The sequence below is a fragment of the Tribolium castaneum genome, chromosome 7, assembly GCF_031307605.1.
Source record: "Tribolium castaneum strain GA2 chromosome 7, icTriCast1.1, whole genome shotgun sequence".
NCBI lineage: Eukaryota > Metazoa > Arthropoda > Insecta > Coleoptera > Tenebrionidae > Tribolium > Tribolium castaneum.
In genome coordinates this window covers 6,819,954-6,839,366 of record NC_087400.1, presented here as the reverse complement: position 1 = coordinate 6,839,366, position 19,413 = coordinate 6,819,954, and the positions used below count along the sequence as shown (strand labels likewise).

General features: G+C 33.6%; 2 long non-coding RNA genes across 3 annotated transcripts; both read right to left on the bottom strand.

Annotated features, from left to right (window-relative positions):
- Positions 1–315: 315 nt before the first annotated feature.
- On the bottom strand, positions 316–2,644 carry LOC135266771 (uncharacterized). The gene is made up of 2 exons (XR_010334921.1): positions 2,384–2,644; positions 316–2,329 (listed from the first exon to the last, which is right to left on the bottom strand). It is a non-coding gene; the product is annotated as an uncharacterized LOC135266771 (long non-coding RNA).
- A 12,031-nt stretch (positions 2,645–14,675) lies between these two features.
- On the bottom strand, positions 14,676–19,010 carry LOC135266790 (uncharacterized). Of its 2 annotated transcripts, XR_010334942.1 has the most exons (3): positions 18,826–19,010; positions 17,561–18,770; positions 14,676–15,768 (listed from the first exon to the last, which is right to left on the bottom strand). It is a non-coding gene; the product is annotated as an uncharacterized LOC135266790 (long non-coding RNA). The 2 variants fall into 2 exon arrangements; XR_010334941.1 differs by having other exon boundaries at positions 14,676–18,770.
- Positions 19,011–19,413: the final 403 nt, after the last annotated feature.

The window sequence follows — 19,413 nt, the reverse complement described above, 5'->3', positions numbered from 1 at the left end:
ACTAAAGTGTCTCGAACAATTAAAATACATTAAAGGGAAATCTGTTGACTCAGCTATATTTAGCTTCACTAATGCTCTGTTAGATAAATTAGAAGAAAAAAAGGTGGTTCTTGGAATTTTCTTAGATTTCTCCAAAGCCTTCGATTGCCTAGATCAGTGTTCTTCAACCTTTGCCATCCGGCGGAACCCTTTGTCGAGATATTTTTTTTTATGGAACCCTTCATTTAGTAATACACCCAGATGAGATTTTAGGGACAGCTGCGTTGACTTGTTACGAACAAGGTGAGCCCGTGCTTTGGTAATAAAAACTCTAAATAAGATTTAAATTTGCATTTATTTAAACAAACTTTAAACAAAAAGATAAATATTCCAAATAAAATAATATATAAAATAAAAAATAAAAATTAATGACTTTTTTGCGCTTGCTTATTATTGCACAAATTATCAATATCGGGATGGATCGTTGTTAATTGGAGACGCATATCATCCTCAGCGTCAAGTCTATTTCTGTACTTGGTTTTTGTTGCGACGTAAACAGAAAACGATTTCTCACAAAGGTAGGTTGTCACGAAAGGCATCAATTCTTTTACGGCACGTTTGGAAATTTCTGGAAATTCGTCAATTAATTTTATCCAAAATGGGCCAATGCCATCCGGTACAAAAGTAGACTTTAATGTTGTATCAGTGCGTATATCTATCAGTTGCTCCCTTTCTTTAATTGGGAGGGTATCCACATTACCACACTCATTAAACGGATTTTCGACCCAACTAATATTGTTGCACGTAGGAGGAAAATATTCCAAAAAAGTGTTTTTCAAGCCATTTAAATGTTCCAAAATATTGCTTTTTAAATTCGGGTCTAATGCAGTATTACTGGTTTCCAAAAAATCGTTTAAATTAGCAAAACATTCCGTATTATTTTTGGTGATACATTCCTCCCAAAGCTTGAGTTTAGATTTTATCGAGTTTATTCTGCTATTGACCTTAAAAATTGTAGAATTTGGTCCCTGAAGTGAAAGATTAACTTCGTTCAGGTATGAAAATATATCTGCAATGTAGGCCAGATTTTGAAGCCAACTAGTATCATTAAGTTTTCCAGCAAATTCACGTTCATTAAAAAAGATTCGAATTTCATCACGCAATTCCCAAAATCGCGTTAGGACCTTTCCCCTCGATAACCATCTTACTTCGGTATGAAGAAGGAGATTTTTATGTAAGCTTCCCAAATCATCGCACAATAGGGCAAATACCCTGGCATTTAGAGGTCTGGATTTGATGAAATTAATCATCTTAACGGCGTCATTGAGTACTTCGTGCAAAGCATTTGGTATCCGTTTGACAGCGAGAGCATGACGATGAAGGCAGCAATGGCTAGCTTTGATGTCTGGAACCAGCTTTTTTATACGTGCTATTACGCCCTTTATAACACCCACCATAGCTTTGGCTCCATCAGTGCATATGTGATAGCATAAATTCCAAGGAATTGAATGTTTTTCAAAATAAGCATTAAGTAAATTAAATATTTCTTCACCTGTTGTTTGAGTTGGCAGAGCCTTGCAAAAAAGCATATCTTCCTCAAAAGAAGATTCGTGTATGTATCTCACAAATACTAATAAAATTGCTAATCCAGCTACATCTGTGGACTCATCCATTTGCAAAGTAAATCCACATTTAGCATTTTTCAAACGATTTACTAGTACCGCTTCGCAGAAATATGACATATCTTCAATTCGTCGTGAAATCGTCGTGTCAGACAATGGGACGAGATCGACTTTGCTTGCAAATTTTTCGCCGAATACGCATGTAGTTAAGTCTTTCGTACAAGGTTTAATTAATTTTTCAGCAATAGTATAAGCTTCGCCTTGTTTAGCTATGCGCAAGCTAACTAAATAAGATGCTTTTAGTAGATTTTTATTATCATCACGAACATATCTTTCAAAGGTATGCTTTTTCTGATTTAGTTCATTACATTTTCTTTTAAAATATTCGCTTTTACCTTTTAAAGTCGGATGTTTAGTGTCCAAATGTCGCTTCAGCTTTGCAGGATTTAAACTGCTGTTGTTCACTACTTGCTCACATATTACGCAAAGTCCATTTGGCTCATCTTTATCACCAGTCCAAGTAAATCCGAAGTTCAAGTAATCTTCATCATATTTTCGTTTTTTTCGACTTGTTGTTCCCGCTTTATTTTCTTCTCCAATAATATCTGTCGAGTCTAATGTTGGCGGAAGACAGTTGGAATTTTCAAGATAGCAAGAGGATTGTTCTTGGGATTGTGATTCCAATTTGCCACTTTTGAGCCAATTCAGCATCATATTTCTGAACGATTCTAGGTTAGGATCAAACAAAATACAATTTATTTTAAAACTGTAAGTTAACTTACCTTTGCTTGTCTAAACCTAAAACAACAACAAAACTACGACCACAAGTACAGTTACATATTTTTGAAAATTAAGGTTAAGTGCAGTGTAAGTCAACTATGCGAATGGATAACATGTTTCAACATGAAACTCCGATTGACGCATGTGCATTCTGAAGAGCGGCGCGGCCGACGTCTCTCGAATTGAAGCAATGACTCGCGGAACCCCGAAAGCCTTTGGGTGGAACCCTAGGGTTCCGCGGAACACAGGTTGAAGAACACTGGCCTAGATCATAACATCCTAATAAGTAAATTAAAGAAATACGGCATAAGAGGAATTATGTTAAAGTTGATCACATCTTATCTTAATAATAGGTATCAGCAGGTCACAATAACAAAAAACAGTACTGTATATACATCAAATAAACTTCTAATTAAACAAGGTGTACTTCAAGGTAGTATACTAGGGCCTTTATTTTTCGTAATTTACGAGTATATAAACGACTTATAAACATTTTAACAGTCTCAGACAACAATAGTGCAGTTAACTTTGCTGATGACACAAACATCTTAATTTGGGGTGAAAATATGACAGATACAATGAAAGAAGCAAAGATATGCGTGAATAAGGTAATAAACTGGACTAAAGAAAATAAATTAGTGTTATATTTTGAAAAAACCTACGGCATTCATTTTGCAATATGTAATCACAAGAATACAGAGAAACCGAATAAAATTGTAATATCATCTAAAGAAATTGAATTAATAGAGAAAACTAATTTTCTGGGAATATGCATTGACCATAAGTTAAGCTGGACTAATCATATAGATAATTTATTAAAAAAATTAAACTCAGTACATTTTACAATACGTGTTTTAAAAAAATACATTTACATTGAACAACTAAGAATAATATACTTTGCAAATTTTCAATCATTACTAAGCTACGGTATAATATTTTGGGGGAAAAGTGGAAAGATATCAAAAGTATTTGTTGCTCAAAAATAAGTCATGAGAACTATTTTTAACTTAAAATATAATGAAACTTGTAGGAACATCTTTAAAAGCAATAACGTTTTGACAGTAAATGGTTTATACATATATAGATTACTTTTATTTTTCTTTAAACAGAATCTACTATTTAATGTCACTAACGACCATAAGTACAACACTCGCAATGAGACTTAGAGTATCCAAGACAGAAACTCACGCTGACGGAAAAAAATTTTCATTATGCAGGAATAAAACTATACAATAGTTTACCTGTGCATCTACGCATACCTTGAAATTTAAATTTATTTAAAAAGAAAATATTTGACTACATTTTGGATCTCGAATCATATACTTTAAATGAATTCTATAATAGATAGGTTTTTTTGACTTAAGTCTTAAAATTATTTTTGTTATTGTTATTTCTGTGTATAAAACTGACGTTTTTCGTATCAATTTTGTTACTACGTTTGTATAAATTGATAGAAATAAATAAAATATTATTATTATTATTATTATTATTATTATTATTATTATTATTATTATTATTATTATTATTATTATTATTATTATTATTATTATTATTATTATTATTATTATTATTAAAATAATGAGCATTAGTTAATTTTTTTGCTAACCCAAGACGTATTTTCTTTTTGATTTACATGTCTTTAATCAATGAATCAAATGCAAGTATCTCCACTTAGATGCTTGGGAGGGTTAATAATAATAAGCAATAGTTTACAATTTTTCTAAAAAACTTAGTCAAATTTAATTGGCGGAGTCAGAAGGGTCTCGTTATTGTTTTATTGCAGTATGAGGCTTTTTGAGTCGTATTTATTAATCAAGGATTCAAAAGCAAGAATTTTCACGTAAGTAGTTCGAAAAATCAAAATAGTAATAAGCAATAATATATTTTTTTTACAAATGCAAAACAGTGTTTAAATTGGCACAATTAGTAGAGTCGCATTATTTGCTTTGTTGGCGGAGGATAATCAATGATTCTAACGTGCGAAGTTTGAAAATCTATAGTAATAATTAGTAGAGCAGTTTTTTTGCTGCCATTTTCTTGTTTAATAAATTTAGACATTCTAAGTTTTAACAAATGATTCAAACGTTAATAGTTTGTTTTATTTTCTAACTGGCGCAGTCAGTAGGGCCGCGCTATTATTTTGCTGCAATATGAGCCCCACTACGGCCATAACGAAATTTTTTTCACAACTTCTTGCTCTTCGCCGATAATTTAACACAAACATTACTTGCAAACTCTTGCGCGAAAGTTATAGTAGCCGTTATCTCCTCCCTTATCAATAATTGATCAAATCCTTAAGTGTTTTTCTCGCTAGTAAAGTGGCTTTGTGTATACTTTATACCGTAAAGTGTAATGGAGTTTAGGTAAGTAAATAAAGTTATAGTGACGGTCTAAAAGCCCCTAAGTGGTTCCATATAGGTAGCAGGTGTCGTCTGTGTGTAATGTTGGCTGCAGATGTTTGAAACCTTTAATTGACTATTTGACCGGGTTCCGGACACCGGCTTGCCTCACAATTTTCATTAATTGAGATATTTTCCATTAAAAAATCTTCAACTTTCAGTTTCCGAAACGATTTTTACAGGTGTTCTCATTAATGTGCTCGTCACAATTTCACACTTTAACTTCAGCTATTTTGTTTACAGGCAATCAAAGCATTTGCATCCGAAACGGCAACGCTATTTGCACGTTAATGAAAATCAATGGAACAGACTGCTGAAGTAAACTGTAATTTGTAATGGGGACGGGATTGAAAGCAAACGTAGCGATCAGGCCCCAGGAAATACTCGATTTTTAACGGTTTACTTCGGGGACCTAGAACATTACGCCTAGGCTCTAGTAAAAATTTTTGACTGATTGCTCGCTTGCTCAGTTCGAGCTTAAACCGAGTTTAACTAAGACTAAGCCAATGCTCAAAATTAGTTTAACAAAGCGATCTTGGCCGCTTAAGTATTGGCTTATCGCTAAAAATTTTTAATATTAACATTATTAATGTACATAACTTCATTGAAATCGCTAACAGATGAATAAAAGAAACCGAAGTAGCAATTTTAAACGTAAAGAAAAAAATTTTGTTAATTTTGTTCAACATTATAAACTGACATTGGATTGTAAAAAAGATACTTGATTACGTTCCATGAAAAAACTGGAACATAAGCCCAAATTGCACTAAGATTTAATGCAACAGCAGACACCTGTAGAGAGGCTACTACATTACGAAAAATATGCGACAATTAAAAAAATCATAAAATATGCAGACCAACAATATTAGAAAAAACAGACTGCTGAAGGGCCTTCTAGCCCATATACTACTTACGTTCACATATGAGGAAAAAATTGCTTTTAATGATAATTAGTGATAAAGAACTAATAAATTACCGATAGTGAATTTGCTGATGATGCACAGAAAGAGCTTTTTTAAATAAATTTCAGTTTAGTTTGAGTTAAACTTGTGATAAACAAATAAACATGAGCAATAACAGTAATGAATAGAGGGCCATGGCAACAACATGGAAGGTAGTATTCGGAAATAAAATTAACTAGACGCCCTCTGGTGATGACTTTTGAACTATGTCGAAAACAGTAACGAAATTTTCGTAATTCCACATTTAATTGACATTTAATGAATTGTTTAACAATTTTGCGTGTATAATGTTAATTGCTTACATTAGAGAGAATCACTTTAAAAGTACGTGGTGATAAATACTAGCGTTCACTTTGGTTCTGCGGTTTTTCGTGGTATAAAGTGTTTATTGTTGGAATTTGAAAGTGGATTAAAAGTGAAAAAGATTTGAATTTTGATTATAAAGTGTTATCAAACAGTTGTCTAATTAAAGATTATAAGTAAAGGATCACAGCGAACATAAAGTTGGGCTCAAGAAACCAATAAATTAATGAAGTTTGTGAATTTTAGGTTAGAATTTTTCCACTGATAAGATCATGAAATACTTCGATAAATCAACAAAACTACATTTAAGATTAACAACTGTTAATACACTTGAACGTAAATTATGCCAAAAGTTAGGCTTTTCAATGTCTTTGTAATAATTTTCCAATAAAGAAAGTGAACCAAACAGTCATTCGTTATTCGTGTTTTCCTCGTCATCTCTAATTTGTCAACATTCGTTTCTTCCACCAAAGATACAATAGTCATTCCGCATAGGCAATGTAATAATCGTGAAGCCTCAAAATTCGTACAACGCTCAAAATATACGAATAAACATTTTCCCGCCATTTATGGTTACTGTTTTCGACCTAGCTCAGTGGCGCCCCCAACGGTAATTTTACTTCCGAATATCAAAAAAACTAAAAAAAGTATAATGGTAATAATTTACTTATTCTTATTTCAGTATAGTAAACATTATTTTTTTAATGCTGCAGCAAAATCAGACAGTCAGGGGAAGAATGATGTTAGAATTATTGATACTATGTAAATATTGTGTGATTTTAATTATAGCACAAATTTTTAAACAATTAAATTATTTATATAAAATTGATATGCTTCAAAAGTGAGGACGCCCAAGTCTTCAAATGCACAAAAGTAACAAATAAACTGTGCAAATCTGTTTATTGCTGTGTTTTAAAAGAAAAGCCAGAAAACGATAAATTTCGCTTTGTCAGAAGGAAGTATAATTTGAAAATGCCGCACGTGAAAGAGTTTCAAGAAACAAGGAAAAGCCATTTTAGTAATTAATAATTATACTGAGATACATTTTTAACCTTAAGGTTCTTATTATAACGATATTATTCCTACAATGTACCAAAACATTGATAAATGATGATATTATTCCATCTTAACTTTTCAAAATCAGAACTGTCTAAACAAAATCTCGCCAAGCAGCCTGATACTTGAAGTGCGCAAGTGTACAGTACTACCAAAGTGACGGCTGAGCAACACAACTACGGTTTAAACTTGGTTTAAATTTAAACCGAGTTTACGTAAGCTAGGGCTTAAGCTCGAACTGAGCAACCGGGCCTTATTCAATTTAACAACCGATATTTTGTTATTTTTTGAATTGTCGTTTGTATTTGCAAGACAGTTGTTTTAATAGTTTCAATAGTTTTTTATGTTGTACACTAGAAATAAAGATTATATTTGAAGCTTTGTTATGTGGTCATTACTTTCCTATTCTAGGGAGCATAATTTATCAGAGGAGGTAAATTTGCTGATTGCTGCATGTGAAATAGCAGATTCGTTGCTCTTGTTTTGTGGATATGACCTTTAATGTAAAGGCAACGCCCAAATGCGATAAGCTTTTGATGGTGTTCCCGTCCTGTGAATTATTAGCGATAAAGCATTAAAAATAGATAAAGCTCGTCGCTAGTGCGGTAGCGACTTTATGAACTTTCCTTTGTGGTTTCCTCTTCTCTTGTCCCTTCTTTTTCTCTTTTAGTTCAATATCTTTTCATTTGTCGGTCTCTTAGCAGTGCGTCGATAGTGAAAAGCAGAGTCGCTGCTCCAGATCCGACCGTTCCGTTAATTATAATTAAATTTAATCGTTAATTTTACTTTGTAATGCATTTTTCAAGATAAATTAGCTTTGATAAAGTGCTTTCAGGCGGAAGCTGAAGTACGTAAATTACACAAGAAAACTTTCCATCGCTGAATAAAAACCCGGATCAAAGTCCGAAGTTATTTTATCAAGATATCAGGTGAACTCCATTGATTGCGATTTCATAATTAACTTAAAGATTAGATGAGCGGAGCTGGAAGAAAGAACTTCCTATTCAACATCGATCCACCTTTGTTTAACCTCACTGGCGGTGTTTGCACAGCATCGCAAAAATCATCTCATCCCTAATGAAATAATTAGCAACTCGCCCACCTCGAGATTTTACATTTTCCTCGACATTTTTACGTATTTATTTATGTATTTCTACGTCTGACTGCGAGTATATTGGAAGAAGGTAATGTATTTTTTTAATAAAATGAGCTCGTAAATTCCGGAATATGGAAAGTAAGAGCTGAAACGGTTTAATTTGGATTCGCGCGGAATTTATCGTTGCATTGAATTTAAATCGTTATTTTTTATTCTCCAAGTGTGCATTTCGGTAATTAGCCATCTTGGCCATTTTTCGGGAAATGGCCGCCATAATCCTTAAAGCTCTCCGCCGGCTTCACAAATTTAAGCTTAAAGTGCTTCTTGGGAAGAGACAGGTTAGCACTTTTGCCGACCGAAATTGCTAACAATTAAATAAACCTACGTTTGTGAACACTACATCTGGCCTCATTCCCCCGACTAGAAAAAGTTAAATGAAGCGTGTACGATCCTCCGAAATCGAAATGGCTGTGCAGTAGTCCCCTGTCGAAAATTGCCCGGGGCTCCTAAATGCGGTTTAATTAAATATGGTATGTTATTATTGTAAAATCGAGACGCCGTGACATATAGTCTAATTCAATCTCGTGCATGAGGCAATTTCCATTAGCTTTTAATGCTATATCTCCATAAGCAGCCCCACAATGGTGGCTGCCGAGTCGTTTCGGGAGAATGTGGGGCGCGCCTCAGCGCAACCACTATTATACACAGCGGCGTTCTTTGCCTCGATTCACTTGACGAAATTACCTGACGATAATTGATCGCCGAGTTTTGCAAAAATCAATTAGGCACACGTTAGCGCAAACTACCTGCGTTGAAATAAATGGAGTTTTGAGGAACATTTGCACTTTGTAATAATTATTTTGTAAGAATAGCTCTAATTGTTTCGAGTTCTGAGTTTTAATCTGTCACAGGACCAATTTTTAAAACTGTTAAAAGTTTGCTGTTTTTCATACGCCTACAATTATATCACATCAAACGTGTTGAATTTAATACTAGAGAAATTAATTTAATTTGCACGAAATGTCACTAAAAATAGTCACAAATTAACTGGCAAATATTACAAATAACTGTATCTATTGAGCTATCGAATTTTTCGAATGATATTAAAAACTTCGCTATTCCTGTGTTATTTTCGTAATTATTTGTGACCTGGCAGAAATAATTTTCGTTTAGTTTTCGAGTTATTATTAGTTACTAATATGGCAATTTTTTGATAAAAAGGTTTTGCTTTAAAATTGTCTTATGTAATAGTATCGTTTGTAAATAAGCGTTTCTTTAAATAAAGGGTGCGTTTTGTTTTGTAAACACATTAGCGAATTTACGAGTAAGCGAACGAATACATTTTGAATTGTTGTAATTAGATTTGAAACCATTTTTTATTTTAAAGGACAATACTTTGTCCTAATTTAGTTGGTCCTTTGAATGTCCTTATAGGGTAAGGTGCATAATTATTATACAGTTGAGCTAAAATCTAAACTGAAAAAACCGTTATACCGTCTTCAGAATAAAGATGTAGATAATTGCTCTGCCTATGGGCTAAAAGTTCGAATTCTTTATTTTTGTATTTATATGTTTCCAAAATCGAAAGTTTCTTTTATCTCTTTTTCTAATCTTTCGATTAGAGGGATTTAGAGAGAGGATTTTTGAAGTTTTTTTACTTAAATTAAGCCGTTTTTTATCGTCCAATAGGTCGTCTTAAAGTCCACAAACTCAAAATATTTTTAATATACACAGGGTGTTGTATACAAGATGGTGAACCAAAGTTATATTTTTTTAAATAGAACACTCTATATATTTTTGCATTATTAGATTTTAAGCAAAAAAATAATGTAACTTTATATAAACTATTATGGGTCTATCTTTTTTTGTTTCGGGATTATTCAACTTTTCGTTATAAAATGGACCAACATTTGAAAAATCACTGCAAAGTCGCTTGTGAATTTTTTCCCATAAATTTGCAACAGAAAAACTTAGAATACCTTGTAGTTTTAGCAAATAGTCGAGTTTTAGTTAAAGCATGCAGATAATACACAGGGTATTATTTTTTTTATTATTTGCCAAAATGCAAAAAGTTAAATAACTAGTTTTTTTCAAATGAAACACTATGTTTTTTTATATATCGATGGCATTTTTGATAGGTTTTCTAACGGTGTGGAGTTTGCATGGCAAATTTAAAATATTTTTCGAGATTACAAAAAATATATTTTATAGCAAAAAAATTTGTTAGCCTAGAATCTGATAGTCAAATGGTAATTAATTTTTTTAATGTACTTATGTGACTAATTACTGTAGTAATGTAATTATTACCTGATACATAAATAAATTTCACTCGTCAAGAATTATTAATAAAATAAATAAAAATTGATTTTTTAATTTTTTTGAATACTTTAAGAAATATTGTAAATTTGCCCTACAAAGCGCATACAATTATAAAGCTTATGAAAAATGTATGATGCGTGTAAAAAAATAAATGGTGTTCTATTACAAAAAATGAGTCAACTTTTTGCGTTTGGGCACAACCTGTATATTATTTCTGTGTTTCAAGTAAAAGTCGGCTATTTCCTAAAACTACAAGGTATTCTGAATTTTTCTGTTGCAAACTCGCCGGAAAATATTCATAGGCAACTTCGCATTGATTTTTCAAAAATTGGTCTTTTATATAACGAAAAGTTGAATAATTCAGAAACAAAAATAGATAGACCCATAATAGTTTATATAAAGTTACATTATTTTTTTACGTAGAACCTAATTATCAAAAAGTCTATCTAAAAAATATAATTTTGGTACACCACCCTGTATACAACATCCTGTGTATAATAAAAATATTTTTGGTTTGTGGACTTTAAATTGATCTATCGGATAATAAAAACGGCATCGCAATACTTCAAATAGTAAAAAAGTTATAGACCGATTAAACACTTTTGGGTCACCCTGTACATTTGGTTCTCTAAAATTCCAAATCCTTAAATATACAGGTTTATATAATTAAAGCCTACAGAAAAATCTTTAGGTAATTTAGGGTCAGCGTACAAAAGGTGAATTTAAATTTAAATGAGGATTAAATCACTTGAATTAAGTTGCCATTTACTTTGACAAACTTCAAATTAATCGAGAGTTAAAATTTAATTACTGTTTTAAATGTTTTATGAGCCAACCCTTATTAGGGTCTGCTTGTAGATGGCGCTTTAAACATTAATTTGCTATTAAACGTTAATTCAGGATTAATCCAAGAATTTAGTTGGTTGAAATGGGTCATGTGATCAGTTAACCGTACCTTTGACTGCAATTAACTTAGTATCACTTAATATACTGGCTTTTCGTTTTTCAATTACACTTATTTTGTATTCTATAGCATTCACGATTTTAGCTAAAAAAATTAATCAATAATAAATATTTTTTCATTTTCTATGTAAGATATTATATACTTTATAAATATTAATATTGAGACTCATTAAAAATCACTGTAGGTGTGTTTAGAGTAAAGTCATGAAATGAGTTGTTATTTTTGACTTAATCCTTATAAGTCTGTAGAAATTAAGGACAGATTTCTTTTTCGTAAATGTGACAACACTACTTATAGTAATAAAAACACTTTTGTCTTTTTTTAAGTGTACAAATTAGAGAATAAACGAATTCGCGAATTAACGAATAAGTGAGTCATAAATGGGCCATATTAGTTCAATGTATTCTTTTTCTTTTGTGATTGTCAGTTTGTTCGTCTGATCGATTGAGCGAGTAGGCAAATGATTAAAATTTTGCATAATTGCAATTAACAGGACAACTACTTTTTTATTAGTGTGCGATTTTGTTTTCAACGTTAGTGTGTGAACGAACGAATAAAGCACAAAATGCTCTTCTGCATTGTGAAACAATTATTTTATTTCGCTACATATTTCCCCGAGAATTCGTCCTTTCTAAAATTATTTAAATAATCCCTCCAAATCCTCTTGTTAAAATTCAAAAAATAATTTGTTTTCACATTTCAACGTAATCGCAAAACCACTCAGCTTGATGACAAGAGAATAAAATTTCCCAGCGCGTCCTGCACTCGCCTTTTTCGAATGAAAACTTTTCGGCTTCGACTGGACCTTCGCGGTCCAGAGGACAAACCTCGGAAACCCCCGGAAAAATCCCTAATAGAAAACATTCCCGAAATGAGACCTCACATATCCATTTAAGCGGGTTTGATTCTCTGGTCAATATCCAATCTCTAAGCGATAGCCTCAATTTCAGCGGATTTCGTTTAAAGTGACCCTTACTCATGTCGGCGGTCCGCTGGGACTGTGTCCTGCCGAAGAATCCCTTCCACATTTGATTAGCCGTTTTAAATGATCCGGACTCTGTCGACGGCACTCCGGATTAATTTTTTTTCCTCTTCCTTGTTCTTCTTGCCGGATCAATTTGTTACGAAGGCGTACAATTAGCCAAACTCCGGTCATTTATAACCCGCCACTACGATAAAAATATCGAACGGTTTCTTTGACAGTGCAATTAATAACTGGAATGGCTCGAATCGACCCCAGATTTGAACCTGACGTTTCCATTGTTTCGGCGCCGATTTTATAAATGTACGCGTCGACGCCATCCACCACCGGAGGTCAAACGCCCAAATTGTCGTCATTACAACGGACGACACACCTTTGCGCTTATCGGAAGGCGTCTTATGATAAGCGATTTTTCCTGCATTTTCTTCTCTTTTTGATTATTTTTCCAGAGCTTTAAATGACTGCTACGTTATTTACACGATCTCTTTGGGTGCGATAAAAGTACAAAATTAATTTTTATGAAAATACATACAAAGAACTATTAAAAAGAGAAAACAAAAACATAATTATTCTTGAAATGTAACCGAAAAACGAAAATTTTATTTGTCACCATATTTATCTTTTCAGTGTATGCAAGAATTTTTGAGACTTTATTTTAATTTTTTGTTTTAGTTTTGTTGGAAAGCAAAAATGGTTTGGATGCTGTAATTGTGCATTGTTGCAAGGGTCACTTTTTATTGCAAAATTTAATGAATTTAGTTTACATTAACGGCAAGTACTCGAACAGCGAAGTATTGAACATTCAACAGCGCACTTGTCGTTTATTGTTTATTCAATGAGAATTTTTTTGCCAAACTATATAAAAATATTTCATTGTTCTATTCTATTCCCTTCTGTATTTATTAGCAAAAAAATTGGCGCCATTTATTGTCCCAATTTTTCTTCAAAATTTAAAATGGGAGAGTTAACGATTTTTGGGGAGAAACCTGTAATTCAAAAATTTTCAGAATACCCAAAATGTTTGTACTAAAAGTATTTAAAAAAAAATAGTTATCAAAATAATTATTAAATCTGTTAAAATTCCTTATAGTTGTTTTATGCAAAGAAATATTATTTTTTTCAAATGGCATCTTATTACGTCCTTTTTTTGCTATCAAATCAAAATCATATCAAATCACAGTGATATGTATGACCTGAGGACTATGTTCATGTTACAAAAAAAACTTTAAATAAATAACCTTAAATAACTTTAAATAACCGATTAATTTCGTAAAAATTGGTCGTTTTAATTGTTTAATTTTTTTATTGAATTAATTAAGTGTTAACGTATCTTTTTTAAAATGAGATTTGTTAAGACAAAACTCTACTACTACTTATAAAGCGTTACTACATACCTAAATAGACCTATCTAGATAGGTTGACGTAAAGATTTGATTAAAATTCATTGTTTAAAAATAGTATAATATATTTTAAGTGATAGAAATGCATCATTATATGCGAGTGAGAAATTTGACCCACGAGTGCGCTTGCGCACTAGTGGGACACCTTTCACGAGCTTTATAATGGCATTTAGATCACGTGTGATATACGACATTTTATCTTATCTTATATTATCTTATACCATTGTTTTCGTGAAAGAAATCAAATTTCTATCACAACAGAGATAAAGCTGCCCGATTTACTGTCAGTTTTAGCTTTATCTCTCTTGTAAAAGAAATTTGAAATTGAAATTTCTATCACCCAAAACAATGGTATAAACCTAAAATACCTAAAAAACTGCACCTGTAAGATAAAATATTTCATTTCTAGACTCTCAAAATTAAACAGTCAAACGAGAACTTACCGAAGTTCGACTATAATTGTCCTAGCAGCCTCATCCGAAGAGATAACTTACAGGTAGTTTCACTTGTATCTAGGAATGACCACAAATTTTAAAGAACTCTGTGTTACCGACTCCTACTGGGCTCTATCCAATCCTCTGCTGCTAATGTCATTAAGTTGGAAGAACAAGTCACAACCGACCTATATACGGGGTTTCAAATTTGGGATGGGTGGGAGTTATCTCTTCGGATGAGGCTGCTAGGACAATTATAGTCGAACTTCGGTAAGTTCTCGTTTGACTGTTTAATTGTCCAGCGCAGCCTCATCCTCAAGATAACTTACAGGTAGAAGTTTAAAGAGAAAGGTTGTGACAACGTAGAAAAGGGGCCCAATAACATCAAAAGTTTATTTGAGCGTCTACATTGTAAAATTAAAGATAAACAAAACATATATTCTTTTAATAACGAAAAGGAAAAAAGGCACATGACTCATTGCATAATTGCCTTGGCAAAATCGGTCTCTGCAGCTAGAGGCAGATTGTAGGTTTTGGCAAAAGTTTGTGACTTTTCGGACCAACCTGCAGTCTTATGGATTACATCCAATGAAATGCCTTTGCGTAAAGCTGCAGATGATGACGCATGGCTAGTTGAATGAGCTGAGCAAATACTAGTATTAATTCCAGCCATAGATAATGTGGTTTTTATCCATTTACTTAATGTTTGTTTATTAGCTGCTTTATGAGGTGATTTTATTGTCAGGAACAGAGAGTCAACATCTTTACGAATCTGAGCAGTCCTCTGGATATAGTCTGATAAGGTTAGAGCAGCACAAACTCCAGGTTGTTCGTTAAAGAAAGGGATTTGAAGGCACGGTTCGTTTTTTGTCAGTAAAGACGTTTTAATGTTTTCTGTTATTCGGATCTGAATTTTGGTATCCATCTTAAGAATATTTGATAATTTAATCAAGGATAGTGTTTGAACACGATGTCCAGTGATCAGTGCTAACAGCGTGATCAATTTGTACGTGAGTTTTTGCAATGAAAGGTTGGTCTTAGGAAACAAGTTATTCAAAAAATCTAAGACCTTACTGGGATCCCAAGTAAAGTCGTATTTGCGACGTACCGGGCGAAGTCGCGCTATCCCCTTCAAAAATCGTTTTATGTAAATATTAGTTCCAATATCAGGAATGATTAAAGATAAAGCTGAGCGATGGGAATTAAACGTCCCATAACTATAATTTTTTGAGGTAAATATGTCCTGCAAAAATTGTAGTACCTCATTGGAAGTAGCAATATAAGGACATAGATTGAACTTTGAACAGAAAAGCCACCAGCTGCTGTATGTGCAGTCATACTGCTTTAAAGTCCCGGTCGACAAAGACTGCAACATTATAGGGATTGATTGTTCGGGTATTTTTCTTCTGAGAAAAAACTTCCCTGACAAAAGTGTGGCAACCAGAGTAAGCCTCAGAGGGTGTTGTTCGTAACTATAAGGAGAAGAAAGTAGATGAGGATTTGCTTCTAAATTTAAAGGGGCTTGAACCAGCAATTTAGATAGTAAGGGATACCACGGCTGCGATGACCATTTGGGAACAATTACTATCCCCACTGCTTTATCACATATGATTTTTGTTTAAAACTCTTAAAATGAGACTGAATGGCGGAAAAGCATAAAAGTAATAATCACTCCAAGAAATAGTAAACGAATCAGTTGCAATGTTTCCAAGACACATATGTGTCACATTTGGTGTTATAAAAGGAAGCAAATAGATCAATTTCAGGTTGACCAAATTTATTTACCACTTTGGTAAATGCCTCTTGTGATAGCGACCACTCTGTTTCTACAGGCAACTTTCGAGATTCCTTGTCTGCTATATCATTACATTCTGAACGAATGTACGAGGCGTGTAACCATAAGTTACGATTTTTGCATCACTGCCAAATGTCACGAGCAAGAGAACTTAATTTTGGATATTGTACACTACCCATTTTATTTATATACGACAAAGCTGTAGTGTTATCAGTACGAATAAGAATATTCAGATTCGAACAATTTCTCGCAAAACATCTTAGTCCATGAAAGATTGCTAAAAGTTCTAAAAAATTAATATGTTCCCGCTGTAAGTCCATTGGCCAGTTGCCACTAGCAGATGTGCCCTTACAGTGTGCTCCCCACCCTGTCAAAGAACTATCCGTAAATATTTCTAAATGAAATTCATCATTCCTTATTCTGTTCTTAGATGAAGGAATCGTGTTAGTCCACCAATCGAGATCCTTCAAAGACTGGATGGAAAGCTGCATATATGATTCATAGTTGCCCTTAGAGTTGCTTAAGGCAAGGAATTTATCCCGTTCGAGATGTTTGGTGTATAACCAGCCATACGTCACTGCCGGACAAGCAGATGTTAAAGTACCTAAAAGTTGAGCCATTTTCCTAATTTTTAATTTCTTACAAACTTTAATCTGTAAAATTGTCTGTAAAATAGCTTGCTTCTTGTCATGCGGTAATTCTACTGTTAGTTCACTTGAGTTAAACAAAAAACCTAGAAATTTGCAATTTGTGTTTGGAATTATACAACTTTTATCTTCATTAATAATGAATCCTAAAGATTTTAGTAGAGATAATACTAGGTGAGTATTTCTTAGACCAACTTTATAGTTTTCTGATAAAATTAAAAAATCGTCTAAATAGTTCACACAAAAAACTCCCTCCATACGTAACCAGTTTACAACTGGTTTGATAATTTTTGTGAAAACATAGGGAGCAATCGACAATGCAAAGGGCATGCACACAAACTCAAATAGGTGATTTCTAAATTCAAACCTAAGATATTTCCTAGAGTTTTCGTCAATAGAAATAAGAAAATAAGCATTTTTCAAATCAATGGATGTCATAACCCAGTTCTTTTTTATGAGTTTGGTAACTGTTCGCATATCCTCCATCTTAAAATGGAGAGGATCCAGGTGTTTATTTAAATTTTTTAAATTCAAGATAAAGCGGTTCTTGCAATTCGATTTTTTGACCAAGAAATAATTTGATATAAATTGGTCAGTGCAAGGGTGACACTTACGAATCACTCCTTCACCTAAAAGTGCATCTATGGAAACCGACATTGCATCCCTTTCCTCCTTGTTTAATTTCGCAGAAGATGGTGGTCGATTCTGAATTGGCTCGACTACAAAATGGATTTTAAAAGATTTAACCCATTCAAGAACTTTGTGATTATTAGTGATTTTTCGCCATTCAGTCCTGAAGTATGACAATCTACCTGCTATTACCTCTAACGTTTGTTGGAGCGTGAGGGACTGCGACTCCGGTAATTTTTGTAACTCTGATACGGTCGAGGATCTCGCCCTTTTTGTTTCAGGTCCCTCGTTGACCGAAACGAGCTCCTCGAGTTTAAAGACCTGGAGGTGGATGGGTAATTAGTTGTTCCTTCCCCCCCCCTCTTTTTTGACTGATTTTAGGGGTTTTTACTATTAATTTATCTGGTACCGCTTTGAGGTCCTAACTTGACTTTTGTAAAGTCTTTGCAGATTTAATGCGTTCACTTAAGTCCTCTCCAAACAGAAAGTGACCTGGTGTATCTTTCTGGATTATGTCCTTCATAGACTTATTAAGATTTTGAGCAATGTTGGCTCTTCTAGATCGGGACATATTAAAGAAAAGATCTGTCAAAATTTTTCCGGAATCTATTAATAATTTCAATAATTCCTCATTTCGGGAACCACTCTCCTTCAGAAGAAGGGTCAAAGCTTCACCTAGTGAGGTGAGACCCACGCCCAATTGAGATTGACCTAAACGTTGATACTTATCCTTCTTGATTTGTATATCGGCTAATGCAGGTAGAATTTCTGGTGCTTTGAGTAATTCGCAATTGATTGGTGTTTGGTATTTCCCCAATAATGCTGTTTTTACCTGAGCATCCAAACCTCGTGTGAGGTTGTAGTTCCAACGCACAGTTAGTGCTTCATGAAGGTGAATCTCCTCAGATTTTTCTGATGGGTCATCCCCTAACAAGGCTAAAACCTCTTTTTCGAGGTCGGGTTCCAAGCAAACAAGTACATCAGCGGTCTCAGGCTCGCCACCGTTGGTTGGCAGAGAAATAGGGGTCGGGCATCGAGAAAATGTGCCGCGATCAAACCCTTCTGACTCCTTGCTGCTGTGAAGAGGACTTGTTCTTTCCCCACGTTCATGTGTATGACGTGGAGAAAGAGATGTGGAACGACTACGCCTGGTGTGATGTTTCCGGGCGTGACGAGATTTGCGGACTTTCCGTTCCAAATGGCGTAAACGCCTTTCGAGGTCGGATTTGTCTCGATGGCTTCGTCTATGAGCGTCCGTGCTGGAGACAGAACTAGATCGAGAGGAAGATCTGTGCGATTTTCCCATTTTCACACTATGAGTGCATAACGTGATCTAACCTCCAAATTTTTTCAGTACCGATATCTATAAACCGAGTACTTACTGCAACCTAAATGTCTATGACTGTAAAAATAGACCTAAAGCAATTAGGAGAGTAAGAAATTGAACGAAATTTTACCTTTTATAAGGGGAAACCGAACGAAAATTAGCAACGCGTGGTCAATTTCCAAGCACAAGGAAACGAATGACATTAGCAGCAGAGGATTGGATAGAGCCCAGTAGGAGTCGGTAACACAGAGTTCTTTAAAATTTGTGGTCATTCCTAGATACAAGTGAAACTACCTGTAAGTTATCTTGAGGATGAGGCTGCGCTGGACAATTTCCTGTTTTTTTTCTGTGTAAGAGAGAACTGTGTAAGACAGTTTTTCCAACTGTATGGTATTTTAATACGAAGCGTCAGATTACTTTTAACAGATTTAAAACAATTTTAGCGAGAAATAAAATGTTGTATTCAATTCGTTTTCGTGTAAAGCGGTAATGTCATATCAAAAATGCAATTGATATTTTTTTGTTGAATATGAATCTTTAGTAATACTTACTGTTTTTACAAAGCATTTATAATTTTGAACTAGCGAACAAACCGCGAATTTAAGTATGTTATTTTATCAGTTCTCAGAGCCTTTTAGATGATTTAGCTGGCAACTGCAGTTGTAATAACATTTCTTATATCCTTGCTATTTTATTAGGTATTTTTTAGCGATTTTAA